Source organism: Rhinoderma darwinii, chromosome 8 (assembly GCF_050947455.1).
Source record: "Rhinoderma darwinii isolate aRhiDar2 chromosome 8, aRhiDar2.hap1, whole genome shotgun sequence".
NCBI lineage: Eukaryota > Metazoa > Chordata > Amphibia > Anura > Rhinodermatidae > Rhinoderma > Rhinoderma darwinii.
The window spans coordinates 103,820,259-103,843,168 of record NC_134694.1 but is presented as its reverse complement, the minus strand read 5'-3'; the positions used below and the strand labels follow the sequence as shown (position 1 = coordinate 103,843,168).

The 22,910-nt window shown below is 44.0% G+C and overlaps 1 protein-coding gene across 8 annotated transcripts in view; it reads left to right on the top strand.

Moving 5' to 3' along the window:
- The window catches only part of SIPA1L3 (signal induced proliferation associated 1 like 3), a 114,048-nt gene that overhangs the window by 39,499 nt on the left and 51,639 nt on the right, over positions 1 to 22,910 (top strand). Inside the window, exon 1 of one of the 8 annotated variants that reach the window (XM_075836072.1) lies at positions 8,778 to 8,868. The exons of 6 other annotated variants lie outside the window; for them this stretch is intronic. The gene's annotated coding sequence lies outside the window, so the exon portion shown is untranslated. Of the gene's footprint in view, positions 1 to 8,777; positions 8,869 to 12,737; positions 12,923 to 22,910 lie in introns of those variants that run through there. One more of the 8 variants, XM_075836071.1, reaches the window with a different exon arrangement.

Genomic DNA, 22,910 nt, shown 5'->3' with positions numbered 1-22,910 from the left:
TTCCGTTGCACCTTTGCCTAAAATGTGCAGTAAATTGCTGCGGGATAGTCGTTGCGGATACAGGTGAAGAGTAGGTCCTGCTCTCTTCTAAAACATTCCATCTCAGTCTGGCTATAGACTTTGAAACACATAGGTCCAGTCAGAATGATGAAATATCCTGTTCGTGAAAGCAATCCGCAACGCAACACACATAACATCTCCGGATTTCATTGTGGAATTTTGCTACTCCATTGAAGTCAATGGAGAAATTCCGCCACAAGTACGCATCAAGTCCGCAACAGCCAGTGTATGCTGCGGACACCAAATCCCGCATCGCAGCCTATGGTCCGCAGCGGAGTTGTCCGCAACGTCTGCACGAAGATAACTAAAAAGGTGTGGAAACCAATGGACAGACTGTCTGCTGCGGATTTCCAGTGCGGACTGTCCGCAGCGGAATTCCACAGCAATTCTGCCATGTGTGAACGTGCCCTTAGGCTACGTGCACTCGTTGCATATTTTGCTGCGGAAAATACACACTAAAACAGCAGCAATTCGCAGGGAAATTCACACCAAATCATGTGGTTTTTACGTTCTGATGCTTTTTCCGGCGCGTTTTTATGCTGCGAGTTTTGGTGCGATTTTCCACAGCACTAGGCAAATATAATTCGCAAGCGGAATCCAGATAAATTTACATGCTGCGGATTCTAAAAAACACACCGCAGGTCAACTTCCGTCCCGACAAATACCGCAGCCTGTACGTGAGATTTCCTGGAATCTCATTGACTATGCTGGTACTGTATTACGCTGTGGATTTGCCGCATGCAAATCCACGCAGCAAAACTGCACATAATACGCATTGTATGCATGGAGCCTTAAAGGGATTGTCCATCTTCTAACAACTGATGACCTATCCACCGGATAGGTCATCATTAAGGCATCTGTGCCACAGATAAGCCGCTCCGGTGGCCTGCCGGCACCGGATGTTGTGGCACATAATGTTATGTACGGAGCCCGGAAGCAGTTGGATAGCTCATCAGTTGTCAGAAGCTGGAAAACCCCTTTAAGCATACTTCATCTTTGGAGCTATTCCAGAAGGCCTCCATAGACTGCTGCCATGTTGTGAATCCAGTATGTATGGATTTGACCGTTTTGACCGTTTTTAAACCAACTCCTATTTGGACAGAACTGTTTATACTGATCTTCCTGATTCATGAATAGAATGCCATAACTGCTGTGAAGACTGACACACCGGCAGGACAGTTGGAGGGAAAATGCTGTTTTGTTTTTTTTTGCACTACAGTGTTCACTCGCCTCTATTGAAGAATTGTTACGTGACCGCTGTAAACCACACCAAAGTATCATGAAAATACTATTTATTTACTTCTCTGGGCTTCTGCATCAGGAAACAAGTGATTTGCTTGCAAAAAAAGTCCCCCCACCCCTATTCACACCTTTAGGACTTGCCAATGCTTTTTTTTTTTTTTTTTCTGTTTGCTTCAGGACTACAGTCATTTCCACTGCAAGAAAAGGGTTTGTCAAACAGTCAATTATTTGACACCGATCTACTTCCTTCCCCCACAAATCCCTCACAATGAAGCTTTGTCTTGACGTTCCCGACTCCGGGCTTTCCAAGAAGGGCCTCAAATAACATGGATACGTTTGAAAGGACTGGTACGTTTTTATTACAGCACCAGTTTCCCCGTCCTTTATAGTGAATATCACGGGACAGGGTTTCATATGCTACATTAATAGCTCTTTGTCCCCTAATCCCTGTGTCTCTCTTTCAAGACCGTATTTCAAAGCGCTTGTTTTTATTGCACAGAGCTCTACGCACTGCGCTCCCGCCCTCTGACAGCTGCGCATGGACTGAATTATATAGTACACTGCTCTATTCACTGTATACAGCGTTACAGACTGTCCAGAAAGCGGCTCACTGGGTGGCAGGGACCTATAGCTGAGATTATATCCATATCCTGATGGGCAGATCTCAAATACTAAAAGGATTTACGCCGGGTGCTGCCATTGCTGAGTCTTTAAAAAAGAATTAAAGACTTGAGATCAGTCTTAAATCTGGAGAAGGTAAAGTTTGCCACCTATTTGCGTTATTACTCAGATTTTTCTAAAACTACAGACTGAGATGGAGAATGGTGTATCGTCAGTGCAGCCACGCGGTTTCCCCTTCTGCCAGGACGGTGCCAATCCAGTTTTTAGCTGATTAAATGACAGACTGGTTGCTAGGGACAGCAAGCTTTTGCGCGGCAGTATTTAGGTCAGTATTTGGAAGCCGAAACTAAAAGTGGAACATTAACATGAAACGTATGATGGAAGGACCTTCATGTTTTGGACCCGCTCCTAGTTTTGACTAATGCAAAATACTGCTGTGTGAACGAGTCCTAACAAGTATAGCTTTCATAGAAGGTTGCCAGGCAGCCTGAACCTAGCAACCAGTCTTGGATAACTTCACTCTACAGTTCAATGCTGAATTGGTACAGAGCTGGACCCAGAGAAGGGGCTAAGTGGTCTGAGCATATCTCCACCTGTCTCCCCCGCTGCCACTATGAAGTACAGTGAGAGGGAGCCATCCTAGCCCAGACAGAAGGCCCACATTCTTAATAGATTTAATCATAGTCCCAGTTACGGTATGGCGCTATGTAGCAGCATCAGTCTGCGGCCGAAACACCGCACGATTTTGTGTGGTCATTGGCCACTGGTAGGGAGTGGATTTTTCGCGAATGCGGATGCAGCTACGTCGGACAGTACCCATAGGGCACATTTAGACGTGGCGGAAATTTTTTGCTGCGTTTTTTTTCCGCAAATACGCAAAATTTGCATAATTGAGGAATCGTCCAGATGTGGTGTATTCCGCAGCAGACTTGCCGTAGAGTTCAGGGTTTACAACGCAAGTTCCGCACAGTTTTCCCACAACGTCTGCAGTAACCTAACTGAAAAGCTATAGAAACCAAAGAGAAAATTTTCTGCTGCAGATTTCCACTGCGGCCTGTCCTCCGCAAACCTGCCACGTCTGAACGTGCCCTTAGAGACCACCCGACTGATTTATCTTGTTCGCTTACTCTGTCGACTAATCTGTCTTTAAGTATCTACCAAACTATTCTTTGGTCCTCTGCTGCAGCATACACAGATAGCACCTCCATATTCACGTATGTGCATTAATGGATTTCCACCGGTCTATAGATTTGGTAGCTTTCATGTCTTAGGGGCTGAATCCAAAGTTCAGTTACTGTATCTTGGACTAATGGACGTGTCTCCTATAACAACATGAAGCGTGTTATGTGGCAGGATCGTCAGAGAACGTCATGCCCTGGTACATGTGTGTAGACTGGTGGCGTTCCTGACTATGGTGTCCTCCTTCTCCCTGCGTGATGTACATTTAGGTGTGAGTCAGCCGGAGCCTCCACCCTCCTCAGCTCGTCCACCCTTTCAGTGCTAGCAGATATCTAAGCCGGCCAGGGTTCACAAAGCCGTTGTGGTGACTTCCTGCCAAAACCAGGGATCATCTCCTGACACGAGAGCTCTCCTAGAGCTCCGTGTAGGAGGACTGCAGATTAGATTATATCAGTCCGGCCTGACTGGTCCTAGTCACCGCGCACTGCCTTTCCGCCGTAGGCCCCAGCTCTTCCATAACATGGAGTAAGTTTCGCTCTCTGCCCCGTGCCAGACATTTCTGAATGCTACGAGCTGCGAGTCTTCCACCTGCATGGAAATGAGCACGTGGAATGTTGTCCGTAACCTTGAATATTTAAGGTATTTTTGTGTTTTTATTAAATCTTTGCCTTTAGGGATGCAATGCAAAGCTCCTTCCTCCGGAGAGCTCTATGAAGTTATTTGGCGTTGGTAGGAGTAGGGATAAAGAATGCTCCAACTTTATTTATATGCGGTAAAGAAGTGACGAACACTACGCCTCCAGCGGTCATAGACGGACCAATCATTTGGCCAATCCAACCAATATCAATAGGGATTATTATTACAAGGGTGTATTCACACGATGTGGATTTCACCCGCTGCTACAAGTGTCAGAGATTCACAGTACGAGCAGTAAAGGAAATGAATAGGAAACAGCGCTGCGGCACCTGCAAAACAGCTGATCGGCGAGGGTGCCGGGTTGTCGGACCCCGACTGATGAGAGATTGATGGCCTATCCTGAGGATAGGCCATCGATTTCTTAGGACTGGACAACCCATGTAGCTCAATATTTTCTCTGAAATTGCTCAGAGGGGGGTCTCCGGGTACTTTAATTGCCCATGATCTGAGTAAATATAAGTTTTGGAATTTCTTCTGAGAAGTTTTCTTGGTGACTACTTTATTTTGCTGCCATTACAGTTTCCACAGTGGTTATTATCCATTTTTTCTAGGGTCCAGAATGGTATATTTGCACCATTATGCAGCCATGTTTCTCATTCCCCCCACATCATGGTATAATTGCCTTTTAGGACTCTGGGAAAGCTGGGTGACTACCCCTTGGGATCTTCAATTGTGGTCTTATTGGTGATTCTTTCATTTGTCCCTTTATCATTTTCTGAGCCCTGGTTTCTTTTAGGGGTTAAATAACAATTTTGGCGGTGCGGGCAGGTAAGCCAGATTTAGTGAGGTGACCTTGGGACAGGAAGCGGCGGGCTCGCAGGTGCTAGGAGGAGTCAGGAGCGCTATGTGTATATATATTTTTCTAACCTGCGCCTAACCTCCGCTTTCCTCCTACAGGCGACTGTTTACACTCCATGTGCCCGGACAGAAAATCTGATATTATGGTGTGTGCCGCCCAACTCGCTGCAAGTTCAGCTGGTTTTTCCTCTTCTCGCCTCCCTGTGTTTAATATGTAATCAGAAGCTTGCCATCCGGGAATGGTGGTGGCTTTAACCCTTCTGGTACCTGCATGTTAGTGTTACTTTAAAGCTATCGGTACTAGGCGATTAACCCCTTCTTCGATACCTTATTACTTGTCCGATACTTGTAGAATTGGAGTATTTCAGACACTTGCACTTAATGTTGATATAATATTTCCATGCTAGTCAATCCTGCGCTACTCATGGGTTAACCTCCCTAGTAACTACAGTTAGACGTGAAAATGATCCTTGGATCATGGTTGGTATAAGGCCAGGGCTGCGGGAAGCGTACGTCCACACAGCGGAAACACTGCAGAATTTTCGACTGGATTTTTAGTTTGGAAATTCAAATTCAGCGTTTTTGCAAGAGAAATTGACTTTCTGCAGATTGAGAATCCGCACCAATTCAGTCAATTTCTGCATTTTTTTTCTGCTTATTTTTTACGCAGCGTGTGGATGAGATTTGTTGATCCCTCATCCAATTTGCTGCTTCTGTAATACTCTGCAGATTTTAATTTCCTTGCAGAAAATCCACACATTTCACACCACGTGCACCTACCCGTAGGGCTATTGATTGATTGATTTTAACTCTTAAGTGACAGTCGCAGTCCACAAGATTGCATGCAACTCATTTGGACTACAGCTGTAGCTCAATAGTTAAAATCTATCAATAGCTCTGCAAAAAGTCTGTGTAGTCCTGGCCTTACCTTCCTAGTGGTCAAATAAAGCCTAGGATACTGATGTGGTTAACCCTATTTTACTAGTAGTGTATTAGTTCTGGGGTCCAATTTGATCAATATAATCCAAAATTGTATGCAGCATCTCGAAGTTGCATCCGTTTCTGGGAAAGTTGGGTGGATAATATGGCCAGCTTTACAGGTCTAAGGCTGGATTCACACGAGGTCATTACGTCCGTAATCGACGGACGTATTTCGGCTGCAAGTCCCGGACCCTACACAGTGCAGGGAGCCGGGCTCCTAGCATCATAGTTATGTACGACGCTAGGAGTCCCTGCCTCTCTGCTGGAAAACTGTCCCGTACTGAAAACATGATTACAGTACGGGACAGTTGTCCTGCAGCGAGGCAGGGCCTCCTAGCGTCGTACATAACTATGATGCTAGGAGCCCGGCTCCCAGCAGTGTGTTCGGTCCGGGACTTGCGGCCGAAATACGTCCGTCAATTACGGACGTAATGACCTTGTGTGAATCCAGCCTTACATGGGTTGCCATCCAGCTTTCCCAGGCTTCTGAAATAGCAAATTTACCTAGTTATGTTGAGATACAAGATTAGGAGATGTAGAATTCCTAGGCGCCAACAAAATACCATATGACTATTCATCATGAAGTCTGTATTATATTCACGAGGAACTGGCTCCTGGTGTATTGATTATCTCGATCCCCAATAATAGAACAGCCCATAGAATTGGGGCTCGTTTGCACTGACCAATGATTGGGTGAAAACCACCTTATGTAACATGTATGACTGTTACTTTTATTCCTGGCTTGTTTTCACTATATAACCCCTTCCTTTTAAAAGATTTTAGAGGTCTCCTAGAACCCGGCTTACTTGTACCATTAAAGGGGTTGTCTAGTTTAAAAAAAAACAAAAAACTGTTGTCATACAACATATTAAAGAATTATGTGCCAGTAGCGCTGGAAGGGGGGGGGGGTCCTCCGTTCAGGATCCTCATGTCTTGGCTAGAATGGAGAGAGTTTATAAAGAGTGTCTCTTGTTCTGGAGGACCTGTCCTGTCCTGCATTACACAGACATTCCATAGATAAGAATGGACACTGTGTAATTCTTCATTTTCCCTGTGGTGGCGCTGCAGCGAAATTGAACACTTCTTCCCATAGATTACAGCTGATCACTGGGGGGTCGCAGCAAGGGGACATTTTGTGATCGGCCTACTATCAAGAAAACTTTCTAAAAGTAAGGATTGTCCAAAGCGAAGAACCCCTTTTAAGTGAGTTTTTCCAACTGGACAACCCCCTATATGTATGTCCTATTACGGCCTTCCTAAATAAAAAAAGGAAGAGGTGTTCTATTAGCGAAAGACGAGATCCGCTGGAAAGGACAGCTGTAGCCTTGGCAGACTTGGCACAACTATGTATTACATGGCTACCAATTCATATGAATTGCCGTTGTGTCAAACTACCTTTACCATGCAGTGACTGATCACCAACCAGGCCAGCTGATTGCCGGTTGCTTGTTAGACAGTGTATCCTTGGTCTTTTATATATGGTTGTCAAATATATAATGTCGAGCAACTAGTCTGTCCCAAACGACTCAAATACTCACCTCCAAGACCATCTTGGTAATGAACAAAGGGCAGAGAAGGGGCAAGGAAACGCAAACCAGGTGTTTTTTCTCCCTTTCTGCTGTATTAATCAGATTTTTTAGAAAATACCTTGAGGTGGAAAGCGTCTCCAGTATTGGTAGATGTTTATGTATTATACACGTTTATTGTGTCAGTGAAGGATTCTTTAAAAAAAAAAAAAAAAAAAAAAAAAGCATTTGCCTTGCGTTCTAGCGTTACAGCTTTGTATTGTCTCCTTTATAGGGTATCAAATGGCTTAACCCATCGTGTTCTTGATAAGTGGCAAGCGACTCATTTCTGCCCTTTAGCGTTAATCCTATTGCCAGATGAGTCGATGTACTGTGGCGTATTGGCAGATCAGGCATGACCGTCTTAAAGGTGTTTACTTCTTATACCAGTGGACTGGTAGGTTATACAGGTGGGGTTAAGTGCCAGATAGTCTTGCCCGGCCCAGTTTTCCATAATGCAGGCAGCTGTCTCGTTGGATAAAATAATAAAGGGTGCAGGAGTCGGGTCTAGGTGCCAGCGGGATATTTGTAGAGGACCTTTCGGTTTACTTAAGAAATAGTTTCCGAACGTGAACTTAGCGAAGTTTCCAATGTCTAATGTTAGTGAAAGAAACGCTACATATATTTTGCGGCTTGTGCCAGCTATTCTGAGTTCATTCATCTTTGCTGAACCTGCACTTATAGATTAGGAAGTTGAATAAACGGCTCTACGCGAAACACAGAACTGGACATTCTCCCTGATGGTGGACATTGAGCATCTGTCTGGCAGCTCTCATACATATTCGGTTGTAGGAGGATCATGCGTAAATCTGCAGGATCCACCAGCTAAAGGTTTAGTTTCTAATCATTACTTCTTGAAAGCAATTTATTCTGATTAATATTCGTAAATCACTAGTTTCTCTGTTCTGTAATATGTAAGTAAACACTCGAGGTGAAGGTATGGTATACTAAACGTCTTCTACACCATGAGTTCTTATCCCAGCATCCTTTACTTCCTGATAAACTCTTCAATTAAACTAAATATTAAAAAAATACACAAAGTATCCCAGCAATTCCTCCCTCAATCTCCTCCTCTTCTTTAATTCATTCTGTCTCCTGTTGCAATCAAAACTGAGAAATATATAAAGAATTCTTCTATATGTGTCCCAAGAGATCAGTCATTTCCTTCTCTTCTCATAAATCTGTGCTTGGCTGTAAGACAACTGGCTGCAGCAGGATCCTCCCCCACTTTTCTGTCTGCAATAGTAACATAGGGGCAGATTAATGAAGACTGGCGTTTCATACGCCAGTCTCTGTAACAGTATTTCTAAAAATGATCAAAGAAATGATCAGTAAAGTGAAAAAGAATGATCAGTAAAGTGAAAAAAATAAAAAATACACAACATCTAACACACAAACACTGTATCAAAAACACAACAAAACCTTAAAGAAGCACTCCACTTTTCTTTTTTTGTTTTTTTTCTTTCTTTTTTTTATTGCGCCCTCCAATGGTACATTCGTGTTTCAGATGCTGTGTGCAAAAATACCGATCCCGGCATCTTGTTGTTTTTCGAGTCCAGCGCCGCTCATGTGATCTTTATTCTGACCTGGTCTGGAATCGCTTCTTTTCAGAAAACTGGAAGTCAGGCTCTCAATGCATTCCTATGGAGCCCCGTTCTGGCTCCCAAGTCAGAGGGAAGATCACGTGAGCGGCTCTGGGCCCAAAAAATACAAGATGCGGGGATCGGTAAGTATTTTTGCACATCGCACCCCACTGAAACACCAATGTACAAATGGAGGGTGCAATAAAAAGATAAAGTGGAGTGCTTCTTTAAACTTACTCAGTAAGAAACATTATGAAACTTTCTGATACGCTGTACGTTTTAATTCCTCACTGTCTTCGAGACGTCAATGAATGGAAAAACTCTTGTGTTGATCTAAAGGCTGTAAACAAGAATGTTTCCATTCATTGACAGTAAGCAAAGTTCTTGAAAATGGTGAAGAAGTGCAACCCAAAGTATATTAGAAAGTTGTAGAACTTTTCATTATACTTTAATTGCCCTTTATTTATATACTATCATTGACCTTATAAGAATTGACTCCCAAGTTATGTACCAGCACCAATTCTGCGTATACATTTACCATTTGGGTTTCTAGAATTTGTCCTGCCCAGTCCTATAAATAACGTCAACCCATCCCAATCCTGAACATGCAGCGGTACATGGTACTCTATTATACAAGTTAATACAAACTAAAATCTCTAGCCCTGACATAGTGGGGGACGCGCCGCTTTTTCTTCTACTTTTGAACAATCGGAGTGTGGAATATAATGGAACCATTAATATTGTGCCGAGGTTGCGGCAGGTGGTGATGGGCACTAATAAGCGGGCACTCTGCCCAAGCACTTATCCAAATTGTATAAAATATTAGACACATTTTTGGGCTGTGTGTTTTATAACAAGCCAAGCTTTACTCAATAGTCTCTGTCCTGTTACATTAGTATCTGCTTCTCCCAATATTATAGAGGAAGCCGTAGCCCATTGAGACTATTTATCACTGCATGATGGCTCTCCTAAAACAGGCAGAGGTTTCAGTAATCGATCCCCCGTCTCTCCTCTGCTGGGACCGGCTACTTAGTCTGTAAATTCCCCCTGAAGCCATTCACTCGATCACTTAGTGTGTAATGACGGAGCACATGTGACCCCGTTTAGTCCTCATGTATGTGTTGACGTGAATGAAGATCTCCAACATCTCTGAAGGTCATTGAGTTATAATAGTCTCTACGGTTACTGTCTATTATTGCACCCTACTCAATTAGTACAGTAAATAATAATATATTTGCATAGGAGCATTTATAAGGTGCAATATCAAAGACTAAGGCCTCATGCACACGACCGTGTATTTGCGTTCGCAATTAATCCGCAAAAATGCAGATGAATTGCGGACCCATTCATTTCTATGGGCCCATGCACACGACCGTGGTTTCCATGGTCCATGCATTGGCCTAGACCGAAAAAAAATAGGACAAGTAATTATACGGTCTGGGCTTGTCTATGTGCAAGGTCCGTGAATTTCGGACGGCCCGTGGATGACACACTGCGGCCGTCCGTGCCGTTATCACGGGCGGTACACACTGCTACGGCTGTGTGCATGAGGCCTAATTGGTCAGTGCAATTGTACGCACCGAATATCCGTCCAGTGAAGGATGTCCACTTCTCTTAGTACTTCTGAAATGGCTATGGTTGTTTGCAAGAAGCAAAAACTGCATGTGAAAAGATATCTACCTTTGCAGCCATTTATTTTTTTCCTGAAAAATTAAAAATTTATTATATATGTATATAAAGCAGCTTTTCAAATAGTCTTGCTTTATCTCCTGTTTGTAACCAAAAGGTCTGCATAGGAGATATAGGAAAAAAAACTGAGTACAGACCAAACTCTGTGTATTCTGGTCCTGCAACGGTTTCCTCCTCCTTGCTATGCTATTTAAGGGACAGATGAAAGGGATTTTGAACTGCAGGATCAGACTACACTGAATTACATTTGTAGTCTGTTACCATGGAGACACAAAGGTCTGCATAGGAACTGTATACACAAAACAGGATATTTTTAATCAAAGCTATTTGCAAAGTTGCTGTTTTTTGGTGTGATACTGAATGTATATTTGGAAGTTGCTGTTTTTTTTTTATAATTGAGACCAAACCGTTTTAAAACTGGAGAAGCTTTCTTTATCTCTGTGCCTGTGCCCTATTGACTCCTGTTAGTAGTACATGTATGAAGTATATGAATCACTGGAGTCACACTGCCGTCTCTGTTAAAATTATCTTGTTAGTAGGGAAACTACAATATGATCTGTAGTCATTTGTGGTGTTCCTTTTGGTCAGTAACAAGGTGTGGACAACAGCGGAGCGGAGCGCTATGTGAGAATACTACATTCCTTCTGGAGGACTGTGGCGTCATTGTTTAGTAATGGAACCGTAAGATCTGCCGTTTCCCACTCCCTGTCCTCTTGACCTCCTCAAGAGCCCGTCCCGGCTTCACTTCCTGCAGAAGAATGAAATTATTGTGTTTCCTACTTTCAAGCCCTGCACAAATGAGGATTGCTGGTTAAGTCGTTTGTCGCCCACTCATTGCTTCGTAATTATTCAGAGATGAAATGATTATGATTGCTACTTTTGCTTCCAAATAATATAATTCTGCTGATCTTATTGGATGTAATAGTAGCCTGTCTTACAAGCGGTCTAGCGGCTTACCCTCTTCAGAAATAAAGCGCTCTCAGATGACTGGAGGAGAGTGCCCTCTTGAATCTTATGTCCACTTTTCAACTCCATCTCACTGTATACATAGATATATAGTCTACATTGTACGTTTAATTATCTTGTACTGTTCTGCGGTTACTTACATCCTGTATTATAATCCAGAGCTTCAATTATGCTTCAGAGCTGAAATCTCCCAGCATTCCTTATTGGCTCAAAGTCTGCACCGAGCTCTGCTAATTTTATATTCTGGGACATGTCTCTCCACCGGGCACCGTACAGTTTTCTAATGTAAGATAGACAAAGATCTGCTTTTACGTGGTATAATTTTAGAAACCACTGATCAATCATCATTGGTCTGAATCTTTTTTTCTAAGCATCTGATGGATATTGGGAGTAGTTTCCCCTTCCGGCCTTCTGTGTTTAGCGTACATTTGCTAAAGCTGCCACTATTGACAATCAAACTGGCCATAGATGTTTGATTAAATATTCTTATGGTGCAATTTATATCCTTTTATTTTTTTTTATCGTTTTGACGTTTTTTTATTTTTTTGCGGTTAGTCTTGTACTGTTGAAATAGTTTTGCATACCATGTAATGACTGGCGTCCTTTTGAGAAAATTTTGGCATACCGTATTAATATTTTTTTTTTTTTAGGTTAGATGTGTTGTCCAGGATTAGAAGAACATGGCTGCTGTCTTCCTAAAACAGCGCGACCCCTGTCTACAGGTTGTGTGCGGTATTGCAGCTCAGCCTCCTTCACTTCAATGGAGCTGAGCTGCAAAACCAACAAAGCAGCCATGGTTTTTCTAAACCTGAACAACCCCTTTTAACTGGTATATGCTCCAAGGTTTTCTTAAACAGACAATGCAGTCTTATATACTCGTGTTTTTTTTTGGCTCTGACTGGTCACACATGAAATATCAGCTAGTGTTCATGGCGGCTAAACTCAAATATTTTATTGCGGGAATGAACGCTGTGCTTTTCTATTTTAATAATTTCTTCTGTCATCACCCGTACTAGCTTTAAAACGAATATTCCTGGTTCCTTGTCACACAACTGATTATTGGGATGTCCGAATATGACACTAAATCTGCAATGATTGGAAAAGGGCTGTTTGGAGCACTGGGTAATAAAGTGGCACAGTGGGCATAATCCTAAGTACCCGTACATTTAAGTGGTCTCTGCAGCAGTGCGGTGCCGAAGAATATGCCTCTCAATTTATTTTCGTATTAAGTTACGCACGCGGTGTATTCTATTCCCTGACAACACTAAACATTCAGACGCGGAGTTCCATACAGATCATTCATCATCTCCTCTCGCTCTTCATTTAATGGACGTTTTGTTGTACAGCTCCTGTGTTATTAGACTGGAGAGAAATCCTTGTCGGCTGGAAGAAGCTGCCCGCATGTCAAATAGGTTGTACTGCTGCGTGCCGCTGGTTGTTTGGATGCCTTTCATAATCACGAGATTCCTAGCCTGATCCTGGGCGCTGTGCGATGGGAATTATCAGCAGTATATTTATCAAATTCTCCTTGCACCAGACAGGGTAAGTATACGGCCTTTCTTTCCATCCCTCCAGCTAATAGTTTCTGGGTGTTTAGTCTGTCCACTCGTCATACATCATTTGCTAGAATGTACACTTCAGCTTCCACCCAGATCTGGTCTATGACGGTCGCCGTTATAAGCAGCAAAGCTGTAAATTGTCTATATCTGCGGGTTCATTACGTTCTTATTAGATTAGTCTTCCTAGGACATATTGCAGTGTTTAAACTACAGAGAAATTCCAATAATCCAGAAAGTCTAATAATACATGACTCAGTCGGTTGGTTTTCCCAGCCTTTTAGGAACCCTAGTCATAGCCGCATAGGGGTAAAAATAACAGGCGTGTACTCGTTTTTTAAAATTCTTTTATGTACCTTCAATGATGGTTATGTCGTCTCCCATGAGTATTTGTTTACCTGGCTCCAGCAATGATGCTTTTTACGCGATATATGAGCTTGGCAGCCAATCACTGGCCACATTGGTGATGTCAGTATGGCCAGTGATTTCATTGCAGCTGCCATGCATCGAGCATGTGTCATTACTATGGCCAAGTAAACCAAGTCTTCCAGGAGACCAGGGAACATCGATGTTGGCATTTAAATGGTGAGCATTGGACTAATTTTTTATTTCTAATACTTTGCAGCTCCTGCTGGAGGTTTTCATAATGTCAGGAAACCCCTTAAAGAGGTTTGTTCAGTTTAGAAAACCCATTATCATACACCCGATTAGGGGATTCTAAGTTAAGTCTGGGGTCCCCTGTTCAGAATCCTCATGTCTTTGCTGCAGTGGAGAGTGGTTATAGAAAGTGCCTATCGCACTGGAGGACCTGTCTTGTGTAATGCTTTATTTATCCTGTGGTGGTGCTGCAGGGAAATTGAACACTTACTGCCAGGTTTCCCAAAAGGTAACCGCTGATTGCTGGGGTGACCTTTTTGATCAGCTCTTGTACAGAGCGAAGAACCCCTTTAAATTTGGGTCCTAAATGTCACTTCTTACATTAGTTTGAGGTCTCTTTGTTTTTTTCCATCCTTATATAGAATTTTCTGGCTGCAGTGGTCAGTGAGACAGGATGTGATCATACAGTTCTCTCATCTGAATCACATTGAAGTCCAGTCACGTTGCCGCTCAGCAGTGAGTAACGCATTGCTCCACGCTACAAGGGTCTCCTCATTCCCTGCGGACCTTAAGGATGAGAAACTAGCATCAACTGCAGGAAGTGCTGATCTCTCACTGAAGAATTATTCACTTATATAACAATCACAGGTTCAGAAGAGCACGCCTGTTCTTGAAGTATATCATCTAAACATATTGTAAATGGGTGCGTGCCTTTGTGAGGATGCAGTAAGATAGGATGGGGTGAGGGGGCCTGTTTTCCGTACAGTGCCATTTCGATAGTGAGACTCACTCACTGCAGACAGCTTATCTGAGATTCCCAGCGGAGAGACATTCTCACTCCAAAACCACTACCAATATCCCTGCGGGACCCCCTAGAAATCCCAATGAGCAGGCAGACTGAATGTATAGTGGAGAGGAGAAGGCAGGTTTTGGTCTCTGTACTGCGAGACACCATTTTTAGAAAGTGACTTTTATAGTTCAGTTTGGGAATGATTATGGTCTTCACTTGAGCATGCTGTAGTGATAATGGTTCTCCGGTATCACATGTGGCTAATAACTATACCATCAGGTGAACAGACATGAGAATCCTACTAGTCTTGGGGGGTACATGGACTGACCACTTTTACAGGCCACGCTCGGTCTTTATTTCACGCTGGTAACATCATTTGCTCTTCTGGGATCATTTGCAAAAACTGAACCGTGCAAATAGTCATCCACAATTCTAAAAGTGTGGTCTTATTCAAAGTAATGCAAAACGAGTGAAAGGCGTTCTGTCGTCACTAGTATGAGCTCCATAAATGATGTATACAGGCATACTAGATATTGTTACTTACCCAAAGGTTTATTTCTGAAGCCCGCTTCCTGTGGCCTTTTGAAGACACTTTCATCCAGTTACCATTGATGATGTATGGATTCCTGTTCTGTTGAGATGTTCTCCCCAGGATTGCTCTGTTAGGCTGGATTCACACGAGCACATTACGTCCGTAATGGATGGAACATAATTCAGCCGCAAGTCCCGGACCGAACACACTGCAGGGAGCCGGGCTCCTAGCATCATACTGATGTACGACGCTAGGAGTCCCTGCCTCGCTGCCGGACAACTGTCCCGTACTGTAATCATGTTTTCAGTACAGGACAGCAGTTCCATGGAGAGGCAGGGACTCCTAGCGAACGTACATAACTATGATGCTAGGAGCCCGGCTCCCTGCAGTATGTTCGGTCCGGGGCTTGCGGCCGAAATACGTTCCGTCCATTACGGACGTAACCTGCTCGTGTGAATCCAGCCTTAGAAGGCCACATTTAGCTCTTTCAGGCTTGATGATAACCCCCTGCCCTTCACCCATACCTCCTGACATATCAGGTGATGTATGTGTGGATGGATTTTTTTTAATAAACTAATTCACAATTGATTTTATGGTTATATAGCCTCAGACTGAGACCTAAGTAATTCCAGTGAGTTGTCAACTGAATGGAGAGAACTTGTGAACAGACGCTGCATACATGATCTCTGATATATTTCCAGGCCACTAGGTAGACTTCCGAACTAGTCCGAAAATACCAACTATAGCAAATTCTAGTTCAGAACACTCCCTGGTCCCCTCAATATATACTTAGAGGTTTTTCCAGGATTTAAAAAACATGACTGCTTCCTTCAGGAAACAGCGCCACACCTGTCCAAAGGTTGTATGTGGTAATGCAGCTATGTCCTATTGACTTTAATAGAGCTGACCTGCAACACCAGATGCAAGCCATCGACAGGTGTGGTTTCTTAAAAGGAAGCAGCCATTTTTTTCCTAATACTGTACAACCATTTTAACGGATTCCATGAATGGTCCACAACTTCCAAGGTACGTATAAGCACGCTCGGTAATGGCATGTTACAAATACAAAGACAAAATGACTCCACGCTTGACTGTTTTGGCCTTAACAATATTCAAATGGTTATCTCCTGAAGACAGCCCCCTCTTCTCGTAGAATCCACAGCGATCATCTTTAATTGCTGGAGAATTTGGCAGTGGCCACTACAGGGGAAATGTAGTATTACATGCTAGCCATTAATTAAAGGCCAGCCATGTAATGCATCGACGGGCCGGGTCTACCTTTCTATGACATCCATATGCCCTAATAGAGCATATAGGATAGGGTTTCGGTAATGAGGCAACCCCGTTAATAGGACATAGAATTCTTTCACTAAACATCTGGACAGACCCTTCACTAAAGAAGGACCTACTGGGCCATCGGCTGATTGCTGAAATCTCAACCATCCGCTGTTATCGCCATGTAAAGCTGCTGTACCTCTGCTTTACATGTCTTGCTGCATGAGAATGGTATTGCATGGTGCCTATTCAAATAAGTGGGTGACCATGTAATACACCAACATACCGAGTCTTCCAAAAAGGAATGCACTCTTTGCAATGGTTCTTCGTTCTGGCTAATAGAGGGGTGTCCTAATAGGGAAGGTAGACCGGGGTTGAAAATGCATAAATTAGTCATTATTGCGGTTTCTTAAGTAGCTACAATATATATGACGAGCCTGTCAATAACATCTGCAAAGGATTTAAAGGAGAGAGAGAGAGAACTTTAGCTGCAGTCATTGGTGGGTATGTTCCTTAGTAAAGAAGGCAAATATTTTTTTCTTTTGAAGGACAAAAGGAAAATTATTCTTAAAATGTTCTGTACGCTGTCACCTTCAGCTGCCTTGTCATCTCTTCCCCGGCACAGTGGCGGGCAGTGCTTTATGACATATGACGGGGTCCTTAGGCTGGAACACATCATGTCCCTTGCAGTCAGTGTTTCTCCACACGTCCGTGACGCTGACGCGTTCGAGCGGCTGAACGTGGCTGAGCCAATTCCTGCATCTGATATATAAACCTTGTCATGTTCCATCTTACTAAAGGGCACCTTATTTCACACTTTACGGTTTCCGTAAATTGTATTTGTATTGCAGGTGTGCCGCTAGGGGTGAGTTCGGACAAGGAGGATCTTTTCAACGCCATCCTTTCTGTGGCAAAATCTACGTTCGTCACATGGTTAATTCTCTAATAATAATCTACGATAATTCCTCAACAGGGGAAAAGTCGGGACACTCCCCGAGACATCCGATTGTCCGCCGGTCCCACCGAAATCGGTGGGTTTGACCGACTGTCCTCTGTGTACGAGCACTTTAAGACTTCGTTCTCCAATAAATGCAAAGCCAAGTTCGGGCTAATCTTCTACATGGAGAATAAGGTCCTTACACTGGATGCCTGCGGTTACATTGCGCTGTTGTGCACCACATGAGCTTTCTATGGCCAGTACTGAATATATGACGGTCTTACTGAGCGAGGCTTTGTCTTCGCCTCTATCTGGAAAAGGATTTTTCTCCATTTAAAGGGGGGGGGGGGCAGTGATATAGTCTTGTCTTTAACCCTCTGATCGACAAGTCAAAATTAAAGCTGACATGGCCGCTTAGAAGCCTCGGACTTTACAAATAGGTCATAGCTGCGTGAGCTGATGTGGCTGGAAGTATGTCATAACTAATTACCTCCTATGAGCGCTCAGTCCCCCCTCCCCCTCCCGTCATCACTACCCTGGATGGACCGATGAGCCACCCAGCCTCTGAATCGCAGCATTTCCATAGGGGCACACGATCAAGAGCAGTACCTGAATGAATGACATACTGCTGCTAAACGGGGTCACTCCAAGTGGGTGTGAATGAAAAGCCCCCCCCCCCGCTTTGTTTGTCTGTCGTTACAAGATGTGTCAGAGTCGGGGGCCCCTTTTATTAGTTAAAGTAGATTAAAGCCGGGCCCCCGGGGAAGGTAAACACTCTCTTTGATTGGGCAAAGAGATAAATTATTCAGATCTGTATTTTAATCTATGAAGAGAATCTTTCAATAAAGCCTTGTGGATTTTGTATTGTATCATGCACACTTACACCTCATTTGCTTTTTAATAATGTGTTGACAGGAGTTTTCCATAACCTAATAATATCCAAGCCTGGGGCATGTTACATATATAAGGCAGCGCGTATATGTGACAATATAGCACATCTATGCCTTGAAAAATGTGGCTCTTCAGTATATTGTAGGCATTTTCCTCTATGATTAAAACATCTGCATGAAATGTCCAACTATTTCTTAAACTGGACATACACTAGAGGTTTTGGTGGGCTGAAAAGGCCGATTTAGACCATCTTCTGCTTCTTTGTGACCTGAACAAGCATGACCGATGCCGACCGAAAACACGTCTATGGGAACGTTGATCTGCCGTGTTGGATTTTTTTCGATCATTGTTGGGTCTTGTAAAATCATTCATGCCAAATGACAGACCTGCGTCCCATCAATAGAAGCCCAGACCAGGCCACAGATCAAGACCGAGATCGATCAGTAGTTTGTCATTTTTACTTATGGTGGCGTCGTCCAAAACAACAGCCTTCACAGATCAACCATAAACGACAAGTCATTCAGAAAACTTTAGTCTGAAATCCCTAATGCATGGCCAGCTTTAGTTATAGCTGTTCCTGGAAAAGCTGAGTGACAACCAATATGGCCACCGTTCTAGCTCCCATAGAGGTTTTTACCCACTTTTTCAATAGAGACACACTCAAGCTCTCTATTGCAAAGCTACAACTTTTAACATGCCCTGTCAGCCGCAGGCTGGGGGTTGTAGTTTTAAAAAACTGGAGAGCCAGATGTTGGAGTTCCTATTTAACAAGAATTTTGATGGAAACCAGGATTCTTAAAGGGAACCCATGGAGAGAGCTTGCACAATCCATGCAGATGCCATCTTGGTGAGATTAATTCCTGTGATGCAGGGCAGCAGTGCTAACCCTATGGTACAGAGGCCATGGTAGCGGTCGTAGAAGAGACTAGATCTGGAGCAGTCCTGTCCGGCAGGAGGAGTAAGAACTGGTGCAAGACTGACCGGCCTCGGGAAGGCCAAGTCAGTGGCTGGAGCTGAATTCTAGCTCCTTGAGAAGAGCAAGGGTTTATAACACATATACAGTACATACAATTGAACTGTAGGATACCGTGCGGTCGGTCTCAAAGAATCGCAGCCCTAAGATGATTCTAACGGAGAATCAAATGGAATTGATTTAATAAATACTGAGCGGCATGGCGGGTCTTCTTTTGTCAAGGGATGATGGCAAAGTAAATGAGCCGTGTAGTGAAGAAACTAGACTTCCAAGAGTCTGGCAGCTGCTCTGTTTGCTTCTGTAAGGTGACACTACACGTATAGTTCTGGGAAGGCGGGTGGATGTTGCAGAAATCCTGCGGGATGGGATGTTTCCATTTGAACCGCAGATAATCGTCTTAAAATGTCCAACCGTCCCCACGCTTATTTCCTGGATGGAGGCGATTAGCTCATTACACCCAACCCATCCAAGACTGCCGCTATAAACATGTCTAGCCAGGTCTTGTCTTCTCTAGATCTTATTCATAGGAAAGATTTCTGTATGCAGCATGGAGAGGGGGGGGGGGGGCGACTTCTGCACAGCTGGCTCTTAAAGAGTTAGCGCTCTATGCAGAATCCCTTATAGAGCAAAGTCTAGGATTACACATCCCCCTCCCTTATTACAGCTGGTTATAAACTTCCCTTTTGATGTAATGGGAGCAGCTGGTAGTGTGGGCCGGCAGCCAGTTGCAAAAAAGGTGGAGTTAGGGCTCGATATAACATAAGGGGGGGGGGGGATTAATCAAATATGGTGAAAAGGTTACCACTTACCTGGCACACATAGAAACCCTGCACATCTCCTTAACGTTTCCTGTATGTCTTCTCCTGTCTCTTTTAACACTGCACTCTTGGAATTCTCGGTCCGTGTGCAACAAACTCTGCTTTATTCATGACTTATTCCTTTCTATCTCAACATTCTGGCTCTTGTAGAAACATGGCTACACCTGTCTGGCACTGCTTCCCCTGCTGCTCTGTCTTATGGTGGTCTCCACACCTCTCATGCCCCCAGACCTGAGACCAGGCAGGGTGGAGGAGTAGGTATACTTCTTTCCCCACACTGCATGTTTCCGGTCATTCCCCCGGTCCCCTCACTCACATTCCCCTCTTTTGAAGTCCATGCCCTCACACTCTTTCACCGTTTTTTCCCTCCGAGTGGCAGTTGAGGGTGGGCTCGCTTCACCAATTCCTGGATTATTTTGCTGCCTGGCTTCCACAATTTGTATCCTGAACCACCCACTCTCCTCATGGGTGACTTCCACATCTTCATTGATAACCAAATCTCCCCTTCTGCCTCCCAGTTTCTATCTTTAACCTCCTTCCTAGGTCTGTCACAACTTACTAACTCTCCTACACATGTAGACGGGCATTCACTTGACCTGGTCTTCCGGCTCTGCTCAGTTTCTGACTTTATTAACTCTCCTCTCCCGCTGTCTGACCACAACCTTCTCTCCTTTACTATCAAATATTCTCTGCCTCCTCCGGTCATGCCTACCTGTCAGACATACAGAAATCTACATGCTGTCAACACTCGGCAATTCATAGACCGTCTACAGTCCTCATTGTCCCCCATCTCTTCCCTCTCCTGTCCCAATCTGGCTACCAAACTTTACAATAACACTCTAAAAAATGCATTGGATATAACAAGCCAGGCATCCAGCTAAAATGGACATTTGGAGTTTTAGGAGTATTATAATGAGCTGGTAATCTTTCAGTCGACTGCCAGGAGTGTTTCCAGCAATGCGGACTGGTTGAGAGGCTTTCCGCTTCTCCCAGTGTCCTCTCCAGCTGGATGCCAGGCTCACTATACAATACAGCCCCTGAAACTAGATCTGGAAGCTCTATAGTGCGCAGACTTGGCACCAGAAGGACCTTTAAGTTGTAATGTTTACCATTAAGACTCAGTGTAGAAAGTCTATGAGCCCGCACTCCGCTACATCAGCTTTCCGGAAAAAGCCAATCAGAAACGAAGTGGCTCAGCACCCACACGAGCACTTCTGCAGCCTCATTTTAGCGATTGGTGGGGTTCTCGGTGCTCAGACCCCCACCAATCAAAACTTCTGACATGTCACAAGTTTGAATGTTTAGTTACCCTTTAAAGGGGTTGTGGGGACCGAAAATTATTATCAGTGTAGTCACTGCAGTATGAGAGTACACTCGCTAATATACATTCTGGTCCCTCCCGTCGCGCTGATTGAGATTTTGATTGATTTTTATAGCGCTGGCGGGGGACCGGAGTATAGTTGCACAGTCTTCCTTCATGACAACACGACTCATCGTCATGTGACTGGCCCCGCTGTACTCTGTCCAAGCAGTAGTACAGTGATTCCGTAGAGTACAGCGGGGCCGGAGACATGACGAAGAGTCGTGTCGTCATGAAGGTAGACTGCTACCAGATTTCCGGTTACCCGCCAGCGCTATAAAAATAGATTTAAAATCTCATCAGTGCGACGGGGGACCGGAATGTATATTAGCAAGTGTACTCCCATACTGTAGTGAGTACCACATAGCCCCTTTAAGAATTCTTCAATTCGCATGCATAAAAGAATGTAAGGCCTGGTTCACATCTGCATTGGAGGCTTCGTTAAGGGCCTCCGACACAAATCCATCCGCTCGCTGCGCTATTGTTTCCGGTAAAGCCACGGACCCCCTGATGCAAACCTGGCAGAACCTATTAAAGTCAATGGGTTTCGTCAGGTGCCGATGGTGTCCGTCGTACAACTGAACCGGCGCTACCGGTATTTTCATTGTTATGCTTCTCTGACAGAGCAGAACAACAGAAAGACCAATGCAGGTGTGAACAAGACCTTAAAGAGGCTCTGTCACCAGATTTTGCAACCCCTATCTGCTATTGCAGCAGATAGGCGCTGCAATGTAGATAAGAGTAACGTTTTTATTTTTAAAAAACGAGCATATTTGGCCAAGTTATGGCCATTTTTGTATTTATGCAAATGAGGTTTGCAAAAGTCCAAGTGGGTGTGTTTAAAAGTAAAAGTCCAACTGGGCGTGTATTATGTGCGTACATCGGGGCGTTTTTACTACTTTTACTAGCTGGGCGTTCTGACGAGAAGTATCATCCACTTCTCTTCAGAACGCCCAGCTTCTGACAGTGCAGACACAGCCGTGTTCTCGAGAGATCACGCTGTGACGTCACTCATTTCCTGCCCCAGGTCCTGCATCGTGTCGGCCACTTACCTGCAAACGCCGATGCTGCTGCAGAATCAACTGTAGCCTCTGGTGCCGATGTGTCCTCGCTCGTCCGACACGATGCAGGACTTTAAACACGCCCACTTGGACTTTTGCAAGCCTCATTTGCATAAATACAAAAATGGTCATAACTTGGCCAAAAATGCTCGTTTTTTTTAAATAAAAACGTTACTGTAATCTACATTGCAGCGCCTATCTGCTGCAATAGCAGATAGGGGTTGCAAAATCTGGTGACAGAGCCTCTTTAAGCACACATGAAAAAAATCTTAAAATACTAAATAACAGGACTGTAAAAAAGACCCCAATACTGGGGGCGCGGTATGTTTTTACATTTTATTTTCTGCGTATCCAAGAATGCTTTCCCCCACAATATATAGTGGTGTTGTGACCATTTCTCCATATAATATAATATAACCGTCCACCGCTCCACCCAGATCATCATCATTCAGCATCTATACGCCCTATGTTTGGCCTATATGCCATAGGGCTCCATTTAACTGACGGAGGCTAAATGAGTATACAGATGCGTCCCATAAAATGCGTCCCGATAGGCATACATCGGAGAATAGCCCTGACGTATACGTCCGACAGACGGCTCAGACATGATGTGAACAGAGCCTTACTAATGCTCAACCATTGAGGTTTTGTCAGGAATTTTCCGGCCTGCTTCCTGATTGATGGTTGCTGTAAGTACTTGTCTGCGTTTTGCATAGTATGTTCTGTTCTTGATTAATGCA